This window comes from Capricornis sumatraensis, chromosome 8, assembly GCF_032405125.1.
Source record: "Capricornis sumatraensis isolate serow.1 chromosome 8, serow.2, whole genome shotgun sequence".
Taxonomy (NCBI): Eukaryota; Metazoa; Chordata; class Mammalia; order Artiodactyla; family Bovidae; genus Capricornis; species Capricornis sumatraensis.
The window spans coordinates 7,925,865-7,935,727 of NC_091076.1; positions in this window are offsets into that span (position 1 = coordinate 7,925,865).

The following is a 9,863-nucleotide window of genomic DNA, read 5'->3' on the forward strand; positions in this document are numbered from 1 at the left end:
GGGATGGGGAAATGGCTATCGCCCACCCCTCCCCACACGTCTTGCCTTGTCTCTGGTGAACAAGGAAGAAGGGGCCGCTCTATTGGGCCCCTCCCCACCCAGTTCTCCAGGAGCACTGCGCTGAGATGGGAGGGCCCATGGGGAAACTGAGGCCCAGGCTGAGGCATAGAGAATGCTCACCTTGCTGGGGTGTCAGCAAAGCCCCCCAACCTGCTTTGTGTCCCTGGTGGGCCCTCCTCGGTGAGGACCTGGGCCCTAAGTGAGTGGAGCAGAAGTTTTGTCCTAGTGGCTCCCGGGGTCCTCAACGTCGCGTGGGGCGATAGGCCACACCGTGACAGGGGAGCGGGCTTTTGATGGCTGGGATCTGATGCCACCAGGAGAGGCAGGTGGGGCCCAGGCTGATGCTTCCTGGAACTGCCCCACCCTGCCCGAGCACAGTCCAGGGTTTGATGCCCTTCGAACTGCACTTGTGATCGGTATTGACAAGCGACAGGGTAATCATTAACTGCAGCCAGGGGCTGGGCCAACGGCTCAAAAGGCGCTGGGCCCAGAGTGGCCCCACTTCCTCCTCGTGCCCCGAGGGCCAGCCCAGTGCCCAGGTAAGAGCCTTCCCCGCGGGGTTAGGTCCCTGCAGCCCCTCTGCCCACTCACCCTGGATGCTCCCGAGCCCAGCCCTTCTAAGAAGAAAGGAAGGGCCCCGAGGCAACTCCTGGGTGACCCAAGCGAGTCGTTTCTGCCCCTGGGCCTCGGTTTCCATCGATGGAAACCTGAGTGGATGACAGGGGGATCTCTGCCTGTGCTCCTGCCTCTGCTAAACCAGGTACTTGGTCTTGCCTGCAGGTCTTCAAAAGAACCTGCTCTGTGACCTTGGGCAGCCTCCTCTGCCCCCCAGGGCCAGTTTCCACTGCTGGGAAAGGGGTCCATAGCCTAGGTCCACTCTAAAAGCTGAGTCCCAGGTCCGCTTTCTCCCCAGAAGCTTTGGGTTCTCCAAAGAATCCCCTAGGCCTCACAGGACCGCTATTGTAAGGGGCCAGAGCCTGTTTGGTGGGGATGCGAACACACTGCAGGAGAGAGGGCTGTTCCCCTGGGGCCCTGGGCCAGCTCAGGGACCCCAACCAACACTCGCTTCCTCTCCCCACTGGGGGAATGGACCCAAAGCTGGAAGGGGAGGTGGCTCCGCAACAGCGCCGGCCAGGGTGACCTCACACACCCTGGTATGAGAACCAGCAGCGGCTCAGAGAGGTTAAGCCACTTGCTCAAGGTCACCCAGCTCCTAGGACCCTGCTGGCTGTCGGGCCACTGAGGTGCTGAGTGTTCTTCCAGAATGAATCGGCTGATAGCCCTGTTCTTAGCATTCTGTGGGGGGTGATGTCTCAAGCACCTTCTCTGGTTCTCTATGCTCCCCGTCCCCCAGCTCTGTCTGCTTCCCGTTCTCTGCCTGCCCCTCTCATCGCCCTCTCTCGGCGCCCCTGCCTCACTCTCCCATTTTCTCTCTCTCCCCTTCTCTGTCCCCTCACCATTCTCTCCGTCTCATCTCCAGCTTCGTGTCTGGAGCCCTCCTCAGGGTTCTGGGCATTCAGAGGTCCCTGGAGATCGCAGATGCCCAGTGGTCCCTCACTGTGTCTCTGCCCTGTGGCTGCAGCAGGAAGGGTGGGCAAAGGGCAGAGAGTGGAGGCCACAGTGGCAGACCTGAACCTGGGGCCCAGCTCTAGTTGGGAAAGAAACGAGGAAACAAGGAACTTGGGGAGAGGGTGTGGGGTGTCAGTGGGCAAAGGCTGCCCAGGAGCTGTAAACGGGAGCCACTCCCGGCTTTATGAGCAGATCTGGGGTTGAGCCTGGACTTCGCCCAGAAGGAGTCTGGCATCAGACTCCAGGTGTGGGCCCCAGATGATAAGGAGCCTCCATAAAAAGACTGTGGACCGAGGGCCGTGAGGACAGGGCCCAGGCCTCCGACTGGCTCCCACCCCCTGTAACAGCAACTCCATGTGGAAGTACCACTAGTTCCAGTGGGGCTGCTGTTATCTGGGGTGGGGGCCACGCCCACGGAGGAGGCGAAGCGGCGACTGCCCAGCACACACCAGCAGGGACCCCCACCCCCATGGCCACACTCCCGGCACCAGGGTGGCGAAGGGCAGTGGGCTGTCAGCAGGCTGCCAAGAGCGAGTGCACAGGGCTCTGACCTATGAATTGACAGCCAGTGCTCTCGTGTCCCCTCTGGCTGCCAATTCCATAGGTCACAGGTATGTTCGCCTCAATGCCAGCCGCCAGGACCTGCAGGGGAAGGGGCGGGCAGGGGGGTGCCCTGGTGGGCCATGAAACCTGTCTACCACAGCCTGCCCCTCCCCGCCTTTCCACTTTCCTGCTTGCGTGGGGAAAATGAATGAATTGCTTTAGGGCTCCACCTCCACCGGCTGTGCTGTGTGTCTCTGTGCTCAGTCCGTGAGGTTCCCTCTGCCTGAGCACTCTTCCCAGCCTCTTTGTCAGGCTTACTTAGTATCAATAACTGTTCCAAGCTTTGCTGGATCATTTGCTGCCTCCAGGAAGCCTTCTTAAAGCCCACTTGACCGGAAATGCCCAGCGAGCACCCCCAGCACCCCATGCTTCCCCCAAGCACTGCATTCTCCCCGTGTTTCTGTTCTCCCCACCACCTATGAGCTCAGCCCCCAGCCCAAGCTGAGCCCAGGTGTGTGCTCAATAAATGTCTGGACCGACCCTGGGCCTCCACCTTGCACCCTGAGGAAGCACCGCCAACGGTCCAATGTGACCAAGAGGAGCCAAGGACTCTGGGTTCCAGTTTGTGCTGAAGCCCCCCAGGAGCCAGGCCCCTGCTCCGCACACCCCTTCTGCTCTCTTGACTGCCCAGGCCCCCGCCGTGGACAGAAGCATGGCCCCCACCCCTGCTCCAGCTCCCACAGTAGCCTCACTCCTGCCTGGGTTTTATAACATGGGGTTCTGAGAACATTTTCATTTGAATAAAAAGGTTTCTGCTGCTAAAACATTAGTGTTTAAACATTGGAAACACAGACCTAGGGATAAAGTCCAAATTGCTTAGTAAATGGAATGTTCTTGAGCCCTTGTGCTGGGAGCTTGCTTACATCAATCATCTGGAATCACCGCAGCAACCTTGTGAGGTAACTGCTGTGAGGCTGGTCTGGGAGATGAGAACATGGGCTCAGAAAGGGTGAGCATTTCGCTAAAGTCACAGAGCAAGTCGACCTTCTCTCTCTAAGGACTTGGCGCGGCTGGCCAAGGATCGGCCCCTTTCCGTTGCTCATTCCCACATGCAGCTTTGCTCTCCGTGTCCTGTCAGCCCCATCCCCTCGGCTGAGGGCCCTCAGGGGTGACCCTCCTATGACTGAACAATCTGCTCCCCTCCACCTGCACCAGCTCCTTGGGCCTCTCTCTCTGCCTCTTTATCTCATTTTGTGCGGGGCTCAGAGCTCTAAGAGCTTATCTTATCCTTGTGCTGATCCCAGACTCCTTGAGGGCAAAGTCTGGGACTCATTCATCTTCCCTGGCCTGGCAGCCCAACACAGTAGGTGTTCGACATACTCTGGCTGCGTGGAGGATCTGAACTCTGACCCTCTCGGGGCTGTCAGGCCCCAGGCCTAGAGTGCTGGCTTCCGGGGGAAGGGGTGGCAGGCAGCCTCCTTCCCTGGGTTTACTCCTCCACCTGCCTCTACGGAGCCCTCTGATGGCTTTCAGAGACCAGAGGCAGACCCAACTCCCTTCCCCGGCCTCCTCCATCGCCACTGACTTGTGGCCTTTCCCCAGCACGCCCCGGGCCTGCGCACATCTCACCTAGCCTGGAGATCTCCAGGATGCCTCCCAGCTCGCCACTAGAGCTGGCTTTGCCCTCTCCCCAACTCACTGGTCCCCAGGGTGCTGTGTGGCCTGTCTTAGAGCTCCCCTTACACCCCATCACCAACACCCAGCTACTCTGCCCGCAGACTGAACCCCTAGGAGCAGTTGCCACTGACTTTGTTTCCTGCAGCCTCAGGGAGTGGCACAGAGTAGGTGTTTGAATAAATGCACGCTGAAGGAGTGAGTGAAGATGCTTGGGGGAGGGGCAGCAGAAGCCTGGAGCAGTCAGCGCAGTGCCTGCAGGGAGGAGGCCTCAGTAAATTCCAGCCAGCCGCTTCCTCACTATCTGCACTCATCCATGGACCAAGGTGATGCTGACTAGGGTGGCTGAGAGTACACACAAATTAACTGTCCACCCTCAAAGAAAGGACGTCAGGGAAGGACTGGTCAGAGTTGGGTGGCCTTGATCGGGAAAGGTTCCCTGAAGAAGGTGAGTTGAGTTCACCTTTTGCTGAGGTGAAGCCCAGGAAGAGGTCGTGAGCACTGGAGGGGCGGAAGGAGCGACAGGGGCAACGGTGGGTGCAGAAAGGGGAAGCTGGCATTCACGCCGTCGGCCCGGGAGCCCGCTCTTCTGCAAGCCGTACTCCCAGCATCCACCAGCAGGGGGCGCCCCGGGACCGCCTCGCCGCCCAGCCTTGGTCGCAGCGGCCATCCCTCGGCCCCGCCCCGCCCGGACCCCTCCCGGTCCGCGGGACACCGTCAGCGCCCAGCACGCAGCGGCGGGTCCCCGGTGAAGGTTCAGCGCGCATCTCACACGTTTCTGGTGGGACGTTTATTGCTACTTGAGTATAAAACAAATGTATAGTATATATTTCAATGAGTATAAAATGAGTCCATGTGTTACACCATTGAAGATAAGAAAATCTGCCTTGCAGAGCTTCCTTGCAGGTGTCCTTGGAGGTGATCCCTTGAAGCTCCCCAGGTAAGCGCAATGCTGACCTTTACCGTAACCGTTTCCTTGCCTTTCTCTGCAGTATACCACCCAGGTACGTAGCCCAGAACAGTGTGTGTTGATTTGGCCTGGGGTCGTTTATTGAATCAGTGGAAACTTGCGGCTGGGTCGAGTGGACGCCAGGTGGTTCCTGGAGCTGTATTTTGTTCCCATTCATTCACTGCCCACAGTACTCCATTGCATGAGTAGAATCCAGTTGATTGATTATCCGGTGGACTGTAAAGGTACCTTGGAACTACTAGGTAATGAGGGAGCAGATACTGGACAAGGCCACATGGTGCCTGAAAGAGGGGTGCCTTGTTACAGCGCAAGGCGGCTGGCTTTCCGGAGCTTTCGGATCTTCGTTCTCCGACCAGGGATTGAACCTATGCCTGACTTCCAGGGAATTCCCTTCTTTTTGTTTTTAATAGTAAGAAACTTTCAGAAAAGCTGAGAGAGAAGTACAAGGAACATCCATATGCCCTTCGCTCAGATTCACACTGTCCTGTTGCCACATTTGCTTTCTGTCTCATACACACACACATTTTTTTTTTTTCTGAACCATTTGGCAGGAAGTTACCTCAAGTATTTCAACATGTATCTCCTAAGAAAACTGACATGTCTTACACAACTGCAGTATTTACCAAATTTAGGCCTGGCATCCGTGATGCAACACTGATGCAACCCTGGGATCTGATATGCCGGCCCCTTTCCGGTGTCTCTGATTGTCCCCGTGAGCTGGGATCATGCCTCACGTTTGGTTGTTAGGTCTCTTTAGCCTTTAATCTGGAACAATCCACAGCCTATGTTATTCAAGACTTTAACATTTGTGAAGGACAGAAGAGCCTGGCGTGCTGAGGTCCATGGGGTCACAAAGAGCTGGAAAAGACTGAGTGACCAGACGACAACGACATTTTTGAAGAGTACAGGGCTGCTGCTTTGTATAATGTCCCTTAGTTTTTTCCCTCTTCTCCCCTCCCATTAAGAAAACTTTAAAAAGAGAGAATCAAATATGTCCATTATATAAAATTTGGACAATGTAGGGAAGTAAACTAAAAGAAATAAACCGAGGAGATCAAACCAATTGATCCTAAAGGAAATTAACCCTGAATATTCATTGGAAGGGCTGATGCTGAAGCTGCAGCTCCAATATTTTGGCCACCTGATGTAAAGAGTTGTGTCATTGGAAAAGACTCTGATGCTGGGAAAGACTGAAGGCAGGAGGAGAAGGGGACAACAGATGATGAGATGATTGGATGGCATCAACTATTCAGTGGACATGAGTTTAACTCCATGAGATAATGAAGGACAGAGGAGCCTGGTGTGCCTGCAGTCTGTGGGATCACAAAGAGTTGGATGCGGCTTAGTGACTAAACAACAGCAGCAACAACAAAACCAAAATTGCCCCAGCTCCTCTGACGCAAGAATAGCCCTGTAGACACTTCCTGTAAGCACGCGAGTTAGTTGCCTTTGCGGTCCTGTGCACTCTGTACACTAACACTTAATTCTAGGAGGTGGGTTGCTGTCCTTAGCTCTGTTTTACACAGCCTGTCCTAGAGACCCTGAGTTGCTAAAGATCAGGTTCAAGATAGGACTCGAACCTGGTGATGCACTTAGCTCTTAGGCTGCACTGTTTCTCCATAGTGGCTGGTTGTGTGTGTGTGTGTGTGTGTGTGTGTGTGTGTGTGTGTGTGAACCTCCACCCTAGTGACATTTTGGGTCGAGACCAGGTATCTCTTGGCTGTAGGGGCTGTCCTGTGTCTTATAAAATCTTAGCCGCATCTCTCGACTCCACCCACTTGATGCCAGCAGATCCCTCAAGCTATGACATTCAAGAATGTCTCCAGACATTGCCAAGGGTGTCCCCTGGGGAGAAGAGTCACCTCCAGTTGAGAGTCCCTTTGTGTGTGTGTATGTGTGTGTGTGAAACCAGGTGACTTTATATTCAGTTTGATATCTGCTTGAATGGCTACCCACTCCAGTACCCTTGCTTGGAAAATTCCACGGACATGGGAGCCTGGTGGGCTACAGTCCGTAGGGTCACAGAGTCAGACACAACTGAGCGACTTAACACTTTCACTTTTTCACTTTTCCTGGTTATCTGTACTCCACGATCACTCTAGTTTCCTTTCATTTTCTTCTCATGTCCTGTTGCCAGGAGTTGCCAATCCAATAAACGGGTGGTTGACAAAAAAAAAAAAATCCGTTGCAGTAGTCGTCTTCTGTTGCCGCACAGCAAATAACCACAAACTAAGTGGCTTAAAACAGTAGTCACTTATTAGCTCATGGGTCTGTAGGTCAGAAGTCCAGTCTCGAATGCTGACGTCAGGTGTTGGTCGGGCTGAGTTCTCTGGGAGCTCTCGGAGGCATCCGCTTCCATGCCTGTTCTTATCTGCTGGCAAGGATGGTCAGGAGCCTGTCCTTGCGGCTCCAGAAGTAAGATCTCCGTTTCCTTGCTGGTTGTCAGCTGAAGGCTGCTCTAGACTCCTAGAGCACCAACATTCTTCTCCAAGTGGTCCCCTCTAATTCAAGCCAACAAGGGCACACCCTTTGCCATTCTTGCACTTTGAGTCTCTGACTTCCTCTGCCACCAGCCAGAGCTCTGCTTTTAAAGAGTTCGTGTGGCCCTCCCTGGTGTTCCTGTGATTAAGACTCAGGGCTTCCACTACAGGGGGCACAGCTTCAACCCCTAATCAGGGAACTAAGGTCCCCCATGCTATGTGGGGGGCCAAAAACAACCAACCAAAACAACAAACCGAAAACTAAAGAGCTTGTGTGATGAGGTCAGGTCACCGGAATAACCTATCTGAAGTCCACTGTACCATCAAACATGACCAGCTGCAGGAATCATATTAATCATATTCACAGGCTTTATACAGGGTGTGTGCACCAGGGTGGGGGATCTTGGGAACATCTCAGAATTCTGCCTACCGAAATTACCAAAGGGTAAGACTCGATGGACGTGAATCTGAGTGAACTCCGGGAGTTGGTGATGGACAGGGAGGCCTGGCATGCTGCGATTCGTAGGGTCGCAAAGAGTCGGACATGACTGAACGACTGAACTGAACTGAACTGAAAGGGCTCTTGCAGGGGGAGGACTTGGGACCAAAGGGGAGGAGGCCAGGCTGGGTGAGCAAGAGATGGAGGCACCACCCCAACTGGATGGTGCCAGTTGGGGTACCATCTGGAGGTACCAGTTGAAGGGTCGACCCCAACTCCAGGAAGGGTCCCTTTGCATTCCTGCCCCTTGAGAAGCCCCAGCACATACTTCTGGGACCGATCATGGAGCCTGGGCAGATATGAGCCCTCCCTTCTCCCCCATTTCCAGTCCCTTTTCAGATGACCCTGACCTGTCCTGAAGCTCAGGATGAAGGCTAGGTCAGACGGATGTTCCAGCAAGGTCAAAGGGAGGTGAGAATCTGACTGTTGGCAGGGAAGGTGAGCTGGGGCGGCTGCGTGGACCACCCAGCTCTGAGTGACCTGGGTGGAGACCAATTTGGGGAAAGGAGGAGAAAGGTGTTGGGTAGCAGAAAGGACTGGAGGTGCTCTGGGACACCGAGGTGTAGGTGTGAGGGGCTGGGCCAGGGACCAGGGGGCAGGCTTGTTAAAGACAAAGAGGTTTCTGTGCCATGGTGGCTGAGGGGGGCACACAATTAGAGATACAATTACTCTCCAGTCCCCAGCCTGTGGGGCCCATGGTGAGGTTCAAGGCAGCCCCCAGTCATGGGGAAACAGGGGAGAGAGGCTGTGGGGAGGGAAGAGGCAGCTGGAGCGGGAGAACATGCTTGGAGAAGACATGAGAAAGGCAAGTGGCGGCACTCCCCCACAGAGGGCTAGGAGCGTGGCCACCCAGGCAGCAACATCCGCACCCATCACGTGCACTCTCAGTCTTCTGAGACCACGGGGACAGCGGGCTTACAACCACCATTTTCATCAATGTAGAGTAAGGGGATCCCAAGACCCTTACTTGAGAGTCGCTTAGACTCCAGGGATATCAAACCGGTCAATCCTAAAGGAAATCAGTCCTGAATATTCATTGGAAGGACTGATGCTGAAGCTGAAGTTCCAATACTTTTGCCACCTGACACGAAGAGTTGACTCACTGGAAAAGATCCTGATGCTGGGAAAGATTGAGGGCAGGAGAAGGGGGTGACAGAGGATGAGATAGTTGGATAGCATCATCAACTCATGTACATGAGTTTCAGCAAACTGTAGGAGATGGTGAAGTACAGGGAAATTTGCTGTACTGGCACGCTGCAGTCCATGGGATCGCAAAGAGCGGGACAGGTCTCACCGACTGGTCAACAAAGACGCTGCCCAGGGACCCCTGATGGTATCGCTGTAGAAGGCAGAACTCTCAGGTGAAAATGATAAACCACTTCCCTGGAAGTCCCCAGACGTGATGTGTCCACAGCAAAGGTCTGGAGAGCAGGGGTGGGATGGCAGCCGAGCTCTCCGGGGAGTTTAGGTAAAAACCACACCCCTGAGATCAGATGGGCAGCTCCTGCAAGATGCGGTCAGAGGCCGCTGAGACTGGGACACACGTTTGGAAGCCCAGCAGTGGGTGGCTTCCTCTAGCCCGCAGTGTAGTTTCAATCAACAGTGCTTGAGGCCTCTGCAGCTCAGCTCTGCAAAGCAGCACGTGGCTATACGTACACAGCACCCTGGCAGGGACCCCTGGCCGCAGAGCGAGCACTCCTGCTTCAGGACAGAGTTCACCCCAGCTGGTACCCGGGCAAAGGCTCTTCAGACCCTCTTGATTTGCTCTGCTACCAGTCTGACCTTGCAACTTCAAATGGTTTGGGTGTGGAAAGAACACAGTGTTAAGATTCCAAAGGTCCAGCTTCTCATTCAACCCAGGTGACTTCAAGCAAGTCACTCAGTATCCCCGAACCTCTGGGCTTTTTCCCACTGGGATCTGAAGGCAGAGATTCTGAGCAGCCGTGACACCGTCCCCTCCAAGCTGGACCACGTCCTGACTGCTGCTGGACTCCTGCAGGGCCTCTGGAGCCCAGCAACCCTCCCGGAGCCGTAGTGCCTAGTGCCACATCCTTGAGTCTTCCAAAGA